Source organism: Brassica rapa, chromosome A01 (assembly GCF_000309985.2).
Source record: "Brassica rapa cultivar Chiifu-401-42 chromosome A01, CAAS_Brap_v3.01, whole genome shotgun sequence".
In the NCBI taxonomy this organism is placed as follows: Eukaryota; Viridiplantae; Streptophyta; class Magnoliopsida; order Brassicales; family Brassicaceae; genus Brassica; species Brassica rapa.
In genome coordinates this window covers 14,012,098-14,029,848 of record NC_024795.2, presented here as the reverse complement: position 1 = coordinate 14,029,848, position 17,751 = coordinate 14,012,098, and the positions used below count along the sequence as shown (strand labels likewise).

Genomic DNA, 17,751 nt, shown 5'->3' with positions numbered 1-17,751 from the left:
AGTTGTTAATTAACATGATCGCGACACATGAAAATTATATATTTAAGATTTGACATGTGTTAATCTATCTCATAATTAAAAATATATATACAAAGATATTAACAAAAATAAATTTTATTAAAAAGAATTATAAATATTATTTAATAATAGTTTTCCTTTTTCAGAATCCTAATCAAAAGATAATTTCAAAAAATTATTTGATACTAATTTTCTTTCTAATATTGTGACATGTGTTTAAATATATAATGATTTAAATAAATAAATATATATATATATAATAAGATAATAAAAATGAATTTTGAAAATGGCAACTTTTAAACAAAGTTAATGTTATTTAAATTTTTTTTATTGTAAATAAAAAAGAGATTTATAAAATAGAATGTTTTCCTTTTTTTTAAAAATCCTAGAAAAATAAAATTTTAAAGATTTATTTAATAAAACATTAAATTAGTACATAAGAAAATGTATAATTTTGTCATTGACTCGATTGGTGTATTTGACTTTCATTTCTTTTTAATTTTCATTCAATTTCTTATCTCAGGTTGTGTTCAATTTAAATGTTTAGGTATAATATTTTCTCTAATCCGAGGTACAAAGTTTATAACAATTAATCTATGTACCATGATTATAAAATACAAATATTAACTTGAAGTTATGTGTGAAAACGGGTTTTAATTATAAAATAAATCTCAAACTACATATGCAAAAAACAATCATAAAACTGTAATAAAATGATTTATTATTTTACGATTTTATTAAATTAAAACATCAAACAATTTGAAAATGGCAACTTTTAAAAATAGTTAATATTATTTAATATTATTTTTTATATTTTTATTGTAAATAAAAAGGATATTTATAAAATAGAATGTTTTCCTTTTTTGAAAAATCCTAGAAAAATAAAACTTTAAAGACTTATTTAATAAAACAATAAATTAGTACATATGAACATGTATAATTTTGTCATTGACTCGATTGGTGTATTTGAATTTTATTTCTTTTTAATTTTTATTCAATTTCTTATCTCGGATTGTGTTCAATTTTAATGTTTAGGTATAATATTTTCTCTAATCCAAAATACAAAGTTTATAACAATTCATCTATGCACCATGATAATAAAATATAAATATTAACTTTAACTTATGTATGAAAACGATATTTAATATAAAATAAATCTCAAACTATATATGTAAAAAATAATCATAAAACTCTAATAAAATGATTTATTATTTTATGATTTTTATTAAATTAAAATATCAAACAAAACCCGTTGGAACGCAACGGGCTCATATCTTATATTAATATAAATTAAAAATATAAATATGTATGTACTAAATGAGTTAACAATATTTGATTTAATTTCTTTTTTATTGATGAGGTAGAGACTGAGAAAAAACTACCTATTTGTATAATAAATTTAAACGCACATGGTTGAAATAGTGAAAGGATAAAAAAGGATTAGGAATGGTTGAAATAGCGAAAGGACAAAAAAGGATTAGGAATATATGATCTTCCAAAGTGAATATCAACCCTTAAATGAGAATAAATAAAGACACGTTAGTTACCTAACTTCTATTAAAACATTTCTTAGTGGTGTAGTGGAATCCAATACACTACTTTATTTGGGTTTATTATTCTTAATTACTGTTTTATTCTCATCTGATATATTCCATAACACTGGTGGACATGATGATATGCAGAGCCGGACTTCACAAATTTGGGGGCCCTATCCAATATTTTTAAAATCAAATAAAAACACTTTAAAAAAAATTTATTGTACATACCTATCTTATTATATAAAGTTTGGTTTTTCAAAGTTGGTAATTAATATGATTGTGACATATGGTAATTATATATTTAAGATTGTGACATGTGTTAAACTTAAAAATATATATAATTAGATAATAACAAAAACCTGATTTGTAAAAAAAGTAATTATAAATATTATTTAATAATAATTTTATTTTTTAAAAATATTAAGCAAATAATATATGATATCGATTTTCCTTGTAATATATCGACATGTGTTAAAATCTCTCATAATTAAATATATATATATATGCTAAGATAATAAATATAAAATTTGAAAATGATTTAATAGAAATAATTAATTTCAAAATTTATTTAATATTAGCTGTTTCTAGAAAAATTCCTTTTTACAAATCCTAAAACAAATATTTGTAAAATAACATACTTAATATTAATTTCCCTTTTCTAAAATCCTAAAGAAAAGATAATTGTAAAATATATATTTTTGTCAGCATTGTAAAATATGATAGTAATTTTTCTTTTAAAATTGTAATGTATATTAAAGTTTGGTTCTTCAAAGTTGCTAATTAACATGATTGTGACATATGGCAATTATATATTTAAGATTGTGACATGTGTTAAACTTAAAAATATATATAATTAGATAATAACAAAAACGTGATTTGTAAAAAAAGTAACTATAAATATTATTTACTAATAACTTTATTTTTAAAAAATATTAAGCAAATAATATATGATATCGATTTTCCTTTTAATATATCGACATGTGTTAAAATCTCTCATAATTAAATATATATATATATATGCTAAGATAATAAATTTGAAATTTGAAAATGATTGAATAGAAATAATTAATTTCAAAATTTATTTAATATTAGCTGTTTCTAGAAAAATTCCTTTTTACAAATCCTAAAACAAATATTTGTAAAATAACATACTTAATATTAATTTCCCTTTTCTAAAATCCTAAAGAAAAGATAATTGTAAAATATATATTTTTGTCAGCATTTGAAAATATGATAGTAATTTTTCTTTTAAAATTGTGATGTATATTAAAATATCTCATGGTTAATAATTATATAAGATAAGATAATAAAAATGATTTTATAAAGGAAGTAAGTTTAAAAATTGCTTAATAGTATTTTTTACCAAATTTGTTTCTTTTTAAAAATTCTAAACAAAAAGTATTTGTAAAATAATTTATCTAATACTAATTTTCCTTTTCTAAAATCCTAAAGAAATGATAACTATAAAACATATTTGATAGTAATTGTCCTTTTCTAAATTTTAAACATAGGAAAATTGTAACAGAGTGTTTAATAGTAATTTTCCTTAAATTGTAGAATAATTATTTCAGTATTTTTATGAATAATCAACTCTTCTAATTAAATATTTAATTTTCTGTTTAAAAATCATAAACCAAAAGGAACTACAATTATTCACATATGTATTTTGGATTAAGCTCTCTCATATTTGGCCAGCAAACATAATAAGAGTAGAAGAAAAATAGTAGGTGAGTTTTTCTGCATATTTTTTCATATCTTTGCGTGATCTTCTTTTTGTCACATATTGACGAAATAACTAGGTTTCCTGATCGTCACATTTTTTTCTTCTTAAACTGATTTTGATTTTTTTGTCATAATTGTCGTGATGATGTACGTTAGTTATTGCCACCCACGATTATACTTTGGTGTTTGTACATATAGCCAAATAGATGTTATGCAGTTATGTTGTTGTACAAAAATTAATGTGATTGTTATGCTTATAAGTGTTTGTTCTTATCGAAAATATAAATTGGTTACACTGTTGTAGTTAAGTTAATGTCAATGTCAATTTATTTATGAATAATTGACTTTTATATTTGGGTAAGTTTTTCTGTATGTCCTTTCACATCTAAACTGATGTTCACATAATTTACTTTCTGAGACAGACAACAAATTTTTCTTGCAAAAAAATACAGCTCCTATTGAATGCATTACAACGTATATATAAACAAGAATTATCTCATCTAAAAAGCAATGTTTACTCCAAAGAATAAGGAATGAAAAAGTTGGTGAAGTGAATAATATGGTAATTTGCTTAGAAGGTGAGCAAAAAGAATATTTGTGTTCTGATAGTATTGGTAACGACAAAGAAAAAATTATAAATCAGCATATTATGTATCCCATATATTTTTAAATACGTTCAAATTTTCAGGGATTTCAAATCACGAATTTGATCTCAAGATAGATGTTCCAGTCATGTTATTAAAGCATTTAAATCAACGAAAAGAAATTTGCAATGGAATACTAATAACCAGCCTAGACAACATGATCACGAAAGCATAAATCCTAACTAAAATCAATAATCAACAGATTCTTATTCCCAAAATAACGGATTCTTATTCTCAAAATAATTCTCACACTAACAGATGCAAGATGGTCTCTCATGGACAATTGTATGCTTCACTATCAAAGAGTCACTACAACTGCATGACTCAACATTCTTAAAGTAGACACAAAACATATCAATAATGTTCTATAAAATATTGTATATCAAGAAATTTTCAATAATATATAATATATAGAAAGATGTTATAGTCACACTATTGATGCTAAGGTAGGGTAGCATGAACCAAATTTGATGTTTATCAATCAATATATTTTATATTTAGCTGAATATCTATCATACATATTTATTGGTGTTGTCTAACATCAATTTTGATTTTCATTTTTTTTTGAATTTTTTTACATAACATAAATAACATAGATAGTTTACACCAATTCTATATGTTTCAATTAACTACAATATTAAAAATGATTTAAAGTGAATTTTTCAGAAAAAAATTAATATACTATTTTAAAACATCATGATTATTGAAGTAGAAATACTAATCAACATTTATGTTGGAAAACTGATTATTATACTATAATAAGTCTTACACCAAGATATACTGAAAAATTCAAGAACTAATGCGAAAAATATTTTTATTCTTTTTATGTTTTCGTAAAGTTCAAACATCAAATAAAATGTATATATATAAAGTTGGTTTTCTCCCTTCTTCTGACAAGTAGCAGGGGGCTTTTGCGATACGTCGCATCCAGATTTGTTTTTACATTTTAGGTCCTTATTCTTTTAGATTATTGCAATTTGGCCAAGTACTTTATAATCGTGAACTATCTAATCATTTTCGGTCTTTCCGGTCAGTCGAAAATCTTGATTAAGGAATTTAAAAAAATCATGAGGACATTTTTATAGTTTTATTGGTAAGAATTTGCTAACTACAATATACCTCTCCGCTATTGAAGAATATTTCATACCCATTTGCAATGTATCCCTTAAAATGTCTGAAAACCAAATGCATTTATTTGTGGAATAATTCTATTTATGTATGCGTCGAAAAATCAAATTGAAATAAAGGATCAGATAAAACCAAAACTAAGGAAAGATACAAAATGAAAGATGATATAAAATGTTTTTGTAAACATGACCATGGAGTCGAGATGTAACATCTCTTTTCTTAACTATTTATATTTCCTCCGTAAATGCGACGAATAATAACAAATAGGAGTCTCAGGATAAAAACCATTATAGACCTTCACGCGGCACTCGCGAATGATCCCTAAGAACTACTAAACTACGAAACACTCTTGAGATTTACTTTGAGAGTTTGCTGGTATTTGTTCTGTGAAAAACTTGAGAAATGAATGAAGACAATCACTTTATTCATAAAGTCAGACAAGAGAGATGTTAGATCCACAAGTAGGCACGTGCGCACATGGCATGAGACTAAGGATCGTCGCTCGACGTGCGGAGAGGGATAGATCGTTGGCCGGAATTATGATAAGATTTAGGTCAATTTTTTGGTATATTACGAAAAATGAAGGCATAAAAACATATGGTTTTGCCATAATTAATCAACCAAAACTTGGCCCAAAAGAATTCTAAGGCACTTCACCTAGACCCAAGACCCAAGCCAACCGAGTTGAACTAGCCGGGCAATGGCAGCGCACGCACTCGCGTGTCGGATCCATTTTACCCTCTAGCATTCTTTAAACACATGCTCTGCATGTCCATATATATGCACAGCTCAATTTTGCTTCCTCTCAGCAATGTGGGTTATTTATAGTTCCAATTCATTAAAGCGATAGGTTTTTCCTTTAACCCGTAGGACAATTTCATTTCATATTCTCACAACTATTTTCCAAGTCCATCTGGCTTAAATAATTGATCCAGTAACTCCCACATAAATAGAAATGAATCTAAACATATGAAAACTAAATTGACTCAAAATACTCTAAAGACTACTAACTCATGAAAGTTTTTGTGGAAACTCATGATTTATAACGTTTAAGAAAAGTTTCAGAAACATTTTGCAGAGATAATAAAAGGAAATCGCAAAAAAAAAAATCTGATAGAAAACCAAAAAACATATAGAAAATCTTATAAGAAATCGTTTTATAACACATCATATTAAACTCAATCCAAGCTTTAGAGAGAAAGCAATTACGAGTTAATATTGTACAGACCAAAAAACAAATTGAAATAAACAATTAGAAAGGCAATAGTAAGAAAAGTTATTCAATGAAAGATGAAATAAAATGTTTTCATAAACATGACCATGGAGTCGAGATGTAGCATCTCTTTCTTTAACTCTTTACATTGTCTCCGTAAATGCAGCGGATCATAGCGAATAGGAATTCCAAATAAAATCATGATAGACCTTCACGTGACACTCGTGAACGGTCTCTACCAACTACTAAACTACGAAACACTCTGGAGACTTGACTTATTTTGAAAGATTATTGGTATTTTTTGTGAAAATGTGAGAAATGAAGAAGACCATCTCTTTGTTATAAAGGCATGCAAGAGTATTGTTAGCCCCGCAAAGGGAGGCGCGTGCACACGTGGCGTGAGAGTCGGGATCATTGCTCGAATTTTTGGTATATTTTTTTCAAATTTAAAACACAAATGAAGGGAAAAAACATATGGTTAATCCATAATTAATCAACCAAAATTTGGCTGTTCACTAAGACTAAGAGCACCTCCATCCATAGGAACCTCTTATGGGTTCTTCAGATTAATTTAAGAATTAAAAAGGTGATTTGAAAGCTGAAGAACCTTGGTTAATGGTAATTAATATTTTGACCTCCAATGGGAGAACCCCAATGGGGTTCTAAATGTTTGACAACAAAGAGTGATGACACCAGTAAGCAAACTACAGAATCGAGTCTTCTCTTGTGTCACAAGTCTTCACCTGATGGCTTGGCTGATCCAACATCAAGGCCTCGGTACACCTGTGGCCAATCAAAACAAAGCAATAACTTTTTTTTGTGGACTTTGATCAAAAACTTCAACTTTATCATTTCAGACAAAACTCTTGAACTGAAAGTACACAGTCTTGAACTGAATGTATCTACCTAAATTCCATTTAAACCCAACTTAAACAATGTCAAACACGCATTAAAGGATTGGTACTTACCTGTTGACAGGTTTGATCCGCTTTGATGACGCGTGATCCGTATCTTGCTGCTCCCAGCAAGACCTTTGTCCATGTCTCTTCTCCTTTACTGTTACCCACACAGCTAACCTTGTCATTTCAAATAAAAACCCAACACTATAGTTAACTTATGAAACTTGGAACAGAGTAAAACAATAAAGATTTAATCAATTAAGTGTTTTGAATCAAAACCAGAGTCTACTCAAACTTCAAAATCAAGACAAAGAAAGAACCTTTAACACATCAAACAATTAAATAGAGTAAAGCAATGACCTTTGTAATTGAACTATTGAAGCAGGGCAGTGACAATTTGGCGAGTTGAGTCATCGGATTCGACAAGCAAAAAACATGAGCCTCTGTTCATCATCGTCTCCATAGTCCCTTCGTCGCTGCTAAAACCACAACTCCCCTATCGATCTGAAATAAACAGAGTCAAATCTCATCATCGCAACAAAATTGGCAATAATAATCGAAGGAATCAAATTGTCATGACCCAAACCCAGGCCCATCTGACATTCAGCGAGGCCCAAATTCACTCCAAAAAGCCCAAAGTATTTTGCCTTAAATAACCATCACCTCCACCTTGTTTTTTCAGAAACTTCAGAAAATAAAGAAGAGTAAGAGAGAGAGTGAACTAAGAAGAAGAAGTGTGATCATTTTGCAGTGAGTGGGTCACCGGAGCTCGTCGCCGGAGCAACCGTGTACCGTGATCACGTTCAGCTCGTCACCCCCGATCAACACCCTAGGTAACTGCCGGAAACCGCATGCCTTAAGTTTCAGTTTCGTTTCCGTTTAGTAAATCGCCCATAACTTCCTAACCATTGATCATCTCGTGCATGCAAGACCACCATCGTGTTCCTCTCATCGAGACGAAGCCGTAGACACCAACCACACCGCAATCGGAGCCCGGGCGAAGCCGCTAGAGCCTCCCGAAGTTTCGCCTCTGCGCGGGCGTGAAACGCACGCGCCGTCGCCAGCCGCCGGAGCCACCGCGCATTCCGGCCACTTGCCGCCGTCTCCGACCGCCGTTCGCCGGAGCCACCGTGACCGGCCACCATCCGTTCGCCGCCGAGAAGCTGCCGCCGCGTCGCCGCCGCTGATTTTCCGGTAAGCCGCCGCCACCCTCCGCCGTTGCCGCCGGGACTAGTGCCGGTGATTCGCCGGCGACTCGCCAACTCGGCCGAGTCGACCCGGTGAGTCAACTCGGTCACTTGGTCAACCGGTGGTTTGATTGGTTTAAATTGATTTAGGGTTGGCTAGGTTAAACCGCCGGTTAAAATCAATTGGATTTCGGTTAGGATAAACCGGTTAGATAGATTAATTAATTAATTAATCAATTGTTGGTTAAGGTAAACCGGATGGTCCAATTGGAATCGATTTCGGTTGAGTTCAACCGGTTGGTTTAAATCAATTCCAATCTGGTCAAGGGTTAACCGGCTTGGGTCAAAGTTGACCGGGTTGACCTTTGACCAGCGTGTTGACTTTTCCGTAAATCTTGACTAAACCCGTTTTAAACCGTTCGAAAGCCGTTCTGACTTAGAATTTCGCCCTGATTTCAGATTTAGAGTCTATTTGAGCAGCTGGAGTTCATAGATACCACATTTCCCTATTGCTAAGGTGAGGGGCTATTCCCGAACTCCTCTTACACGGCTTAGGACTTCGAATAAGTATATCTTATTTCTAATATGTTCCGTCTGCTTGAAATCGAGTCTGTCATTGCTTGTTTAGTTATTAGGTTCTTTTCTTAAACCGGAATTAGGGTGTTAGAGGATTCAACATTGATTGCTTCGCTTAATGTAAATTCTTAGTTAGAATTGTTTTGCCGGATACAGAGACGGACTTCTGTATGCCGGATTGTATGAGAGGCTACGGCCAGTCAGTCGACCGGCTGGACCGTAGTCTGGTGTGATCGATAAATCGTCTGAGGGCGGTGACACCGAGCACTCTCTCGGAAGTGTTGTTTGGCCTGTTAGTGGGCGGCGAGAGCGCGCCTCGCTAGGATCATTGTTTGTTGCTTGGGTACTTTAGGTGCCGTGCTTGACATGTATTAGAATTAAATTATATTTATTCGGGGTGTTATGTCCGGGTCCATGGATTTCGGGGTAGCATCCCCCATACCTCATTGGGCGATTCACCTATCGCTCACCCCTCACTCTTCCCCCTTTCAGGTGAGACCGACGAGCAGGAGTGATTATTGGACCGGTGCTATTGGGCTTTTGGGCTTCTATCGCTTTTACCGCTTTTATCTTTATCGGGCCTTTGGACTTTTATCGTTTATGTTATTTCCTATTTCAGACTTTCGGTTTATGTTGTATTTTATATTTCGGATGTTATCGATGTTGGGCTTTTAGGCCTTATGGTATCGTATTGACTTTTATATTATGATATGAAGATTATTATTATTTCAGTATTTATTATTTTGTTATTTTTCGCAATTATATTATTTTGAGAAAACCGGGTGTGACAATTTTTGGTATCAGAGCGGGGTTCCGTCCCGGCTCCGACCCGGGATGGCGATTTTTGGAGACCTGGTTTTATTCGGTTTTAGACGGTTTTAGATGATTTCAAATATTTTCGGGGATTTGGGAATTTTGTAAACGAAAATAAATAGCACCTTTCCGTTCGATATCACTTCTCCTGAAATGTTGGTATCAAAAGTTGAGCGTAAGTTAACATTTCGCTTTCCTTTCAGATGCCGCCAAGGAGAAGAACCACCCGTGCCCAGACCACCAGAGCTGTTAGAGACGATGTAGATGAGCATGAGCAGCCCGCAGTTCCGCCACCCGCGGCTCCACCAGTTGATCAGGATGCATTGAGACAGATGGTTCAGGATGCCGCTAGACAGGCCGCTCAGGAGGCACTTCAGAAGATTGCCCAGGAGACAGCCAGGCAGGCCGCTCAAGAGGCTGCCCGAGTAGCTGCTCAGGAGGTTGCTCGTCAGATGGCTGCCGTTCAACAGGGTCCTCAGGTTCAGGTGCAGCAGGGTCCACAGATTCGGGTTCAGCAAGTTCCACCGGTTCAGGTTCAGCAGGATCAGCATGATCATCAGGATCCCGTTCAGCAGGTTCCCCTTCCTCAGGTTCCACTGCAGCAGGGTCCAGCTCAGCAGTTTGCTCATGGTGTTCAGGATCTACCGCCACCACCACTGCGACCTCATGTTTACCCGGTTTATGATGAGAGGTTCTACAGGCTGACATGTCAGATGAGAAACATGGATATGGAGCATTTTAGCGGGACAGTGGATGCTGTAGCTGCACATGATTGGAAGTTAGCCTTGCAGCGGAAGCTGGAGATTATTGAGTGTCCACCAGAGTTGTCGCTCAGATTGACTATGCAGTATCTTCGTGGAGATGCTCTTATATGGTGGGAGGGAATACGATTGAGTCATTTTGGGCCAGAGAGGCTTACCTTCGCTGACTTCATTCGAGAGTTTGATAGGAAATACTTTCCAAAGGAAGCTATGGACAGGAAGAAGTGCGAGTTCGAGCATGTAAGCCAGGGAGAGATGTCTATCAGGGAGTATGAGGTTGTGTTCAACCAACTTCGCAGATTTGCTGGAGTGGGCATTTCAGAGGAAGACTTGATCAGGAAGTTTTTGAGTGGGATGCGAGTGGAGATTCGCAACAGGTGTCGGGTAGTCACTTACCACAGATTGGGAGATTTGGTGGAGAAAGCTGCCGAGCAGGAGGCAGGTTTGGCAGAGGAGCAGAAACTTACCAAAGCAGTTCATGTTAAGTCTGGAAAAGCTCCAGAGTCCCATAGCCGAGGAGGAGAGCAGTCAGGGTTACCGACTTGTCCCCGTTGTCGTCGCCGCCATAGTGGGAGGTGTCCTAGGTGTTTTACTTGTGGTCAGCTGGGACATATTTCGAAGTATTGTCAGGTTAAGCCAGTGGATACACCACCAGTCAGACAGATTGCCGCACCAGCAGTGGCGCAGGTTTGTTTTGGCTGTGGTCAGCCAGGTCACTTCATCAGAGATTGTCCGAGGAGGGGCAATGCGGCACTTCCACCACCACCGAAGCGTCTAGCCATCGCTCCACGAGTGTTTGCGGTTGGAGATCTTCAGGGAGCTGAGCCGATAGCAGGTATGAGACTTTTCCATACTTGTTTGTGTTTGAGTCTTTTGGTTCGTGGTTGTCATGTGTAGTTAGTAAAAATCACGTGTAGGATCGGTTTCGGTTGGAGGAGAGTCAGCTTATACCTTATTCGACACGGGAGCTTCTCATAGTTTTGTGAGTCCGCGCTTAGTCCAGTCTTGGTCTTTTCGGGGTGTCTTCGAACCGAAGGCTAAGCAGATTCAGACTGCTGGCACGGAGAAGTTGGGAGCAGTTGGCATTCATCACGATGTACCAGTTCTACTTGGAGGAGTCGAGTTGCTCGGAGATTTGACAGAGATGGAGATGAGCTCCTACGATGTTATACTTGGGATGGATTGGTTGTCGCGACATCGAGTAGTCTTGGATTGTCCGAAGGCAAGAGTTAATATCCCTAGAGAAGAAGGAAAGATCATTTGCGAGGGCATTCAGACACACCGGGAAATTCCTATCGTCTCCATGTTGCGTGCCGAAGAATTATTGGAGAGTGGAGCAGAGGGATTTTTGGCAACCATTTCGATGGTTAAGGAGGACGGTCAGCAGGAGCTGCATGATATACCAGTGGTCGCCGAGTACGAGGATGTTTTTGAGGCTTTAAAAGGGCCACCACCAGCTAGAGCGGACGTACTTACGATAGAAGTAGAGCCAGGAGCAGCACCAGTTTCACGAGCTCCGTACCGTCTCGCACCAACTGAGATGGCAGAGTTAAAGAAGCAGTTGGAGGAACTATCTGATAAGGGGTTTATCAGGCCGAGTACGTCACCGTGGGGAGCACCAGTGTTGTTTGTGAAGAAGAAAGATGGGAGCTTCAGACTTTGTATCGATTACAGAGGTTTGAACAAAGTGACCATCAAGAATAAGTACCCGCTCCCGCGTATCGACGAGTTGTTGGACCAGTTGCAGGGAGCTTCATGGTTCTCTAAGATTGACTTGGCATCGGGATACCACCAGATTGCGATAGCTGAGGGAGATGTGCGGAAGACGGCATTCCGTACCCGTTATGGACATTACGAGTTTGTGGTGATGCCATTTGGGTTGACGAACGCACCAGCCGCGTTCATGAAGCTCATGAATGATGTGTTTCGAGAGCAGCTGGATAAGTTTGTGATAGTTTTCATCGATGATATCTTGGTTTATTCTCGGAGTAGAGAAGAGCATGCTGAGCATTTGCGGATTGTGTTGGGTAAGCTTCGGGAACATCAGTTGTTTGCCAAGCTAAGTAAGTGTAACTTTTGGCAGAGGAAGATTGGATTTTTGGGTCACGTGGTTTCAGAAGCAGGAGTTGCCGTAGATCAGGAGAAGATTACCGCCATTTCAGAGTGGCCGACACCTAAGAGTGCGACGGAGATCCGCAGTTTTCTCGGTTTGGCAGGATACTACAGAAAGTATGTCAACAGTTTTGCTAGCATTGCAAAGCCAATGACACGGCTAACAGGAAAAGACGCCAAGTTTGATTGGACAGAGGAATGTTCGGGAAGTTTCACTGAGTTGAAGCGGCAGCTGACCCATGCGCCAGTTTTGGTACTCCCGAGACCAGGAATACCATATGATGTTTACACTGATGCGTCAGGCACCGGATTGGGATGTGTACTGATGCAGGAGGGTCAGGTCATTGCCTATGCATCACGACAATTGAGGCCTCACGAGGCCAATTATCCTACGCATGATTTGGAGTTGGCAGCAGTTGTATTCGCATTAAAGATCTGGAGGTCATACTTGTATGGAGAGAAGGTGAAGATTTTCACGGACCACCAGAGTCTGAAGTACGTATTTACGCAGGCGGACTTGAATTTGAGGCAGCGTAGATGGATGGAGTTGTTAGCAGACTACAACTTGGAGATCACATATCATCCGGGAAAAGCCAATCATGTGGCGGATGCCTTGAGTAGGCGCAGAAGCGATGTATCGGGAACCAAAGAGGTCCAGGAGCTTACTGGGACACTTGCTAGTCTCAGATTATGTGCAATTACTGTAGAAGGAGAGTCAGTTGGCGCTGAGGCTGTAGAGCGGGCAAACTTACTATGGAGGATACGCAAATCTCAGGATGGTGATAAGGCTTTGCGTAAGCAGATCGAGATGGAGAGTATTGGTTATCATACAGCCTCCAGCGGGATGTTCATGTACCGAAACCGGGTTTGTGTGCCCAATGATGAGCTGTTAAGAAAGGAGATCTTACGGCAAGCACACCACTCGAGTTTCTCTATTCATCCAGGAAATACCAAGATGTATAGGGATCTGAAGCGATATTACCATTGGCCTGGTATGAAGAGAGATGTTGCTTCATTTGTATCGCAATGTCAGACGTGTCAGATGGTTAAGGCCGAGCATCAGGTTCCTAGCGGGTTATTGCAAAACCTACCATTACCGGAGTGGAAATGGGACATGGTAACTATGGATTTTGTGACGGGTTTACCGACTACGTCAGGAGGGAAGAATGCCATATGGGTAGTCGTGGATAGACTTACGAAGTCAGCCCATTTTCTAGCGATTAAGAAGACAGACAGAGCTGATCAGCTAGCACAGACTTACATCAGCGAGATTGTGAGATTGCATGGAGTTCCGGTCAGCATTGTATCGGATCGGGATACAAAGTTCACGTCTGAGTTTTGGAGAGCCTTCCAGAAGGCGCTTGGGACAAAGGTTCATATGAGTACGGCTTATCACCCGCAGACAGATGGTCAGTCAGAGAGGACTATTCAGACTTTGGAGGATATGCTCAGAGCTTGTGTTTTAGATTGGGAAGGTAGTTGGGTGAAGTATCTACCTCTAGCCGAGTTTGCCTACAACAACAGCTATCATTCGAGTATTGGGATGGCACCATATGAGGCTCTATATGGTAGACCTTGTCGCACACCACTTTGTTGGACGGAAGTGGGAGAGCGACGTGAGATAGAACCAGCCATGGTTCAAGAGACAGTCGAGCAGGTTGAGATGCTCAAGATGCGGCTTAAGGTAGCCCATGACCGTCAAAAGAGTTATGCAGATAAGCGGCGAAAAGACTTGGAGTTTCAGGTTGGCGACTTGGTATACCTGAAAATGAGGACATTTCAGGGAGGATCTAAGACTCGGAAGCTAAAGAAGCTTAAACCGAGATATATGGGACCATATCCTATATTGGAGCGGATTGGAGCAGTTGCTTACCGATTGGATTTATCAGGAGAGCTATCAGACTTCCATGATGTGTTTCATGTATCGGTTTTGAGGAAAGTCGTGAGAGAGCCAGAGCTCATTTTGCAGCAGCCACCTAGAGACCTTGGCAAAGGTTTACGTGGGTTGTGCCAGCCAGTATAGATATTGGATCGCCAAGTGAAAGCAGATCATGGTATGATGACCATGTTGGTCAAGGTCCGTTGGGAGAGAGACGGGATTCAGGAGGAGACTTGGGAGTCCGAGCTTCAAATGAGGATTGATTATCCAGAGCTGTTTCAGGGTGTCATTGGAGAGTTTGGTGACTCGAATTCGGGGTCGAATTCTTTATTAGTGGAGGAGAGTTGTCATGACCCAAACCCAGGTCCATCTGACATTCAGCGAGGCCTAAATTCACTCCAAAAAGTCCAAGGTATTTTGCCTTAAATAACCATCACCTCCACCTTGTTTTTTCAGAAACTTCAGAAAATAAAGAAGAGTAAGAGAGAGAGTGAACTAAGAAGAAGAAGTGTGATCATTTTGCAGTGAGTGGGTCACCGGAGCTCGTCGCCGGAGCAACCGTGTGCCGTGATCACGTTCAGCTCGTCACCCCCGATCAACACCCTAGGTAACTGCCGGAAACCGCATGCCTTAAGTTTCAGTTTCGTTTCCGTTTAGTAAATCGCCCATAACTTCCTAACCATTGATCATCTCGTGCATGCAAGACCACCATCGTGTTCCTCTCGTCGAGACGAAGCCGTAGACACCAACCACACCGCAATCGGAGCCCGGACGAAGCCGCTAGAGCCTCCCGAAGTTTCGCCTCTGCGCGAGCGTGAAACGCACGCGCCGTCGCCGTCCGCCGGAGCCACCGCGCATTCCGGCCACTCGCCGCCGTCTCCGACCGCCGTTCGCCGGAGCCGCCGTGATCGGCCGCCGTCCGTCCGCCGCCGAGAAGCTGCCGCCGCGTCGCCGCCTCGCCGCCGTCGCCGCCGCTGATTTTCCGGTAAGCCGCCGCCACCCTCCGCCGTTGCCGCCGGGACTAGTGCCGGTGATTCGCCGGCGACTCGCCAACTCGGCCGAGTCGACCCGGTGAGTCAACTCGGTCACTCGGTCAAACGGTGGTTTGATTGGTTTAAATTGATTTAGGGTTGGCTAGGTTAAACCGCCGGTTAAAATCAATTGGATTTCGGTTAGGATAAACCGGTTAGATAGATTAATTAATTAATTAATCAATTGTTGGTTAAGGTAAACCGGATGGTCCAATTGGAATCGATTTCGGTTGAGTTCAACCGGTTGGTTTAAATCAATTCCAATCTGGTCAAGGGTTAACCGGCTTGGGTCAAAGTTGACCGGGTTGACCTTTGACCAGCGTGTTGACTTTTCCGTAAATCTTGACTAAACCCGTTTTAAACCGTTCGAAAGCCGTTCTGACTTAGAATTTCGCCCTGATTTCAGATTTAGAGTCTATTTGAGCAGCTGGAGTTCATAGATACCACATTTCCCTATTTCTAAGGTGAGGGGCTATTCCCGAACTCCTCTTACACGGCTTAGGACTTCGAATAAGTATATCTTATTTCTAATATGTTCCGTCTGCTTGAAATCGAGTCTGTCATTGCTTGTTTAGTTATTAGGTTCTTTGCTTAAACCGGAATTAGGGTGTTAGAGGATTCAACATTGATTGCTTCGCTTAATGTAAATTCTTAGTTAGAATTGTTTTGCCGGATACAGAGACGGACTTCTGTATGCCGGATTGTATGAGAGGCTACGGCCAGTCAGTCGACCGGCTGGACCGTAGTCTGGTGTGGTCGATAAATCGTCTGAGGGCGGTGTCCGAGCACTCTCTCGGAAGTGTTGTTTGGCCTGTTAGTGGGCGGCGAGAGCGCGCCTCGCTAGGATCATTGTTTGTTGCTTGGGTACTTTAGGTGCCGTGCTTGACATGTATTAGAATTAAATTATATTTATTCGGGGTGTTATGTCCGGGTCCATGGATTTCGGGGTAGCATCCCCCATACCTCATTGGGCGATTCACCTATCGCTCACCCCTCACTCTTCCCCCTTTCAGGTGAGACCGACGAGCAGGAGTGATTATTGGACCGGTGCTATTGGGCTTTTGGGCTTCTATCGCTTTTACCGCTTTTATCTTTATCGGGCCTTTGGACTTTTATCGTTTATGTTATTTCCTATTTCAGACTTTCGGTTTATGTTGTATTTTATATTTCGGATGTTATCGATGTTGGGCTTTTAGGCCTTGTGGTATCGTATTGACTTTTATATTATGATATGAAGATTATTATTATTTCAGTATTTATTATTTTGTTATTTTTCGCAATTATATTATTTTGAGAAAACCGGGTGTGACACAAATTCACGGGAATAAAAAGCTTTATGAAACGGACTTTCATGGTGATTGCATGCACGAGTCTGGGGGAGAACATCGACGAAGAAAAAAACGAATCAAACGACATCTCCATTCGAGGTTTCGACGGAATCAACGAGGAAGAGAGAGACCCGAGGATGTGATTTCGAGGAAATCGAACAAGAGAGAGTCATGATCATCGACGAACAAACAGATGAAAGATCGTCTCCCTCGGAGATTTTTGAAAAAGCGAAGGCGAAGAGATGTCGAGATGAACTGAAAGAGAAAGAGAAAGAGAAAGAGAAAGAGAAAGAGAAAGAGACGACATTTATTTCCCGTAAAATGCATCGCCCAATACGCTCCTGCTACGTATGGGGTTTTACCCAACTCTAAACTCTCTTAGTTTGGCAGCGGTTCTTTCTAATAAAACCATTTTTGATTTATTTTTTTCATTTTTTGGGTTTAGAACCCCTTCCTCAACCGACCGATGGAGTTGGTCTAATGCCTAAGCCCAGCCAGCGGCAGTGCACGCACATGGTGGATCCGTTCTCCTCTCTAGCATTCTGTAAACATATGCAAAGCATGTCCATATGTATATAACTCAATTTTCTTTTTTATCGATGTGAGATGTTATATATTCTATTATAACTGAAGTATAAATATGAACTAACCCCTAAAATAAGCTTTTATTTACGCTTAATGTCATTCCTTCTTTTTTGTTTTACTTTTAACCATAATAAACTTTATTTTAATCAACTTACAAAAAAAAATCTCAGTTTTCTTAAAAGAATTTGTGTTCCACCAAATTGCCTAATACTTAGCTAACATAAAATATTGCAATCGTTTTTTCAAGAAGCTTTTACTGGCGTCAAACATTTAGACAGTTTGGACTTCATTTCTCCAACTGATCAAGAAAATAGTTA

The 17,751-nt window shown here is 38.4% G+C and overlaps 1 long non-coding RNA gene across 1 annotated transcript; it reads right to left on the bottom strand.

Moving 5' to 3' along the window:
• Nucleotides 1–6,799: 6,799 nt before the first annotated feature.
• On the bottom strand, nucleotides 6,800–17,407 carry LOC117133441. Its single transcript, XR_004457228.1, has 3 exons — nucleotides 16,869–17,407; nucleotides 7,232–7,666; nucleotides 6,800–7,046 (listed from the first exon to the last, which is right to left on the bottom strand). It is a non-coding gene; the product is annotated as an uncharacterized LOC117133441 (long non-coding RNA).
• Nucleotides 17,408–17,751: the final 344 nt, after the last annotated feature.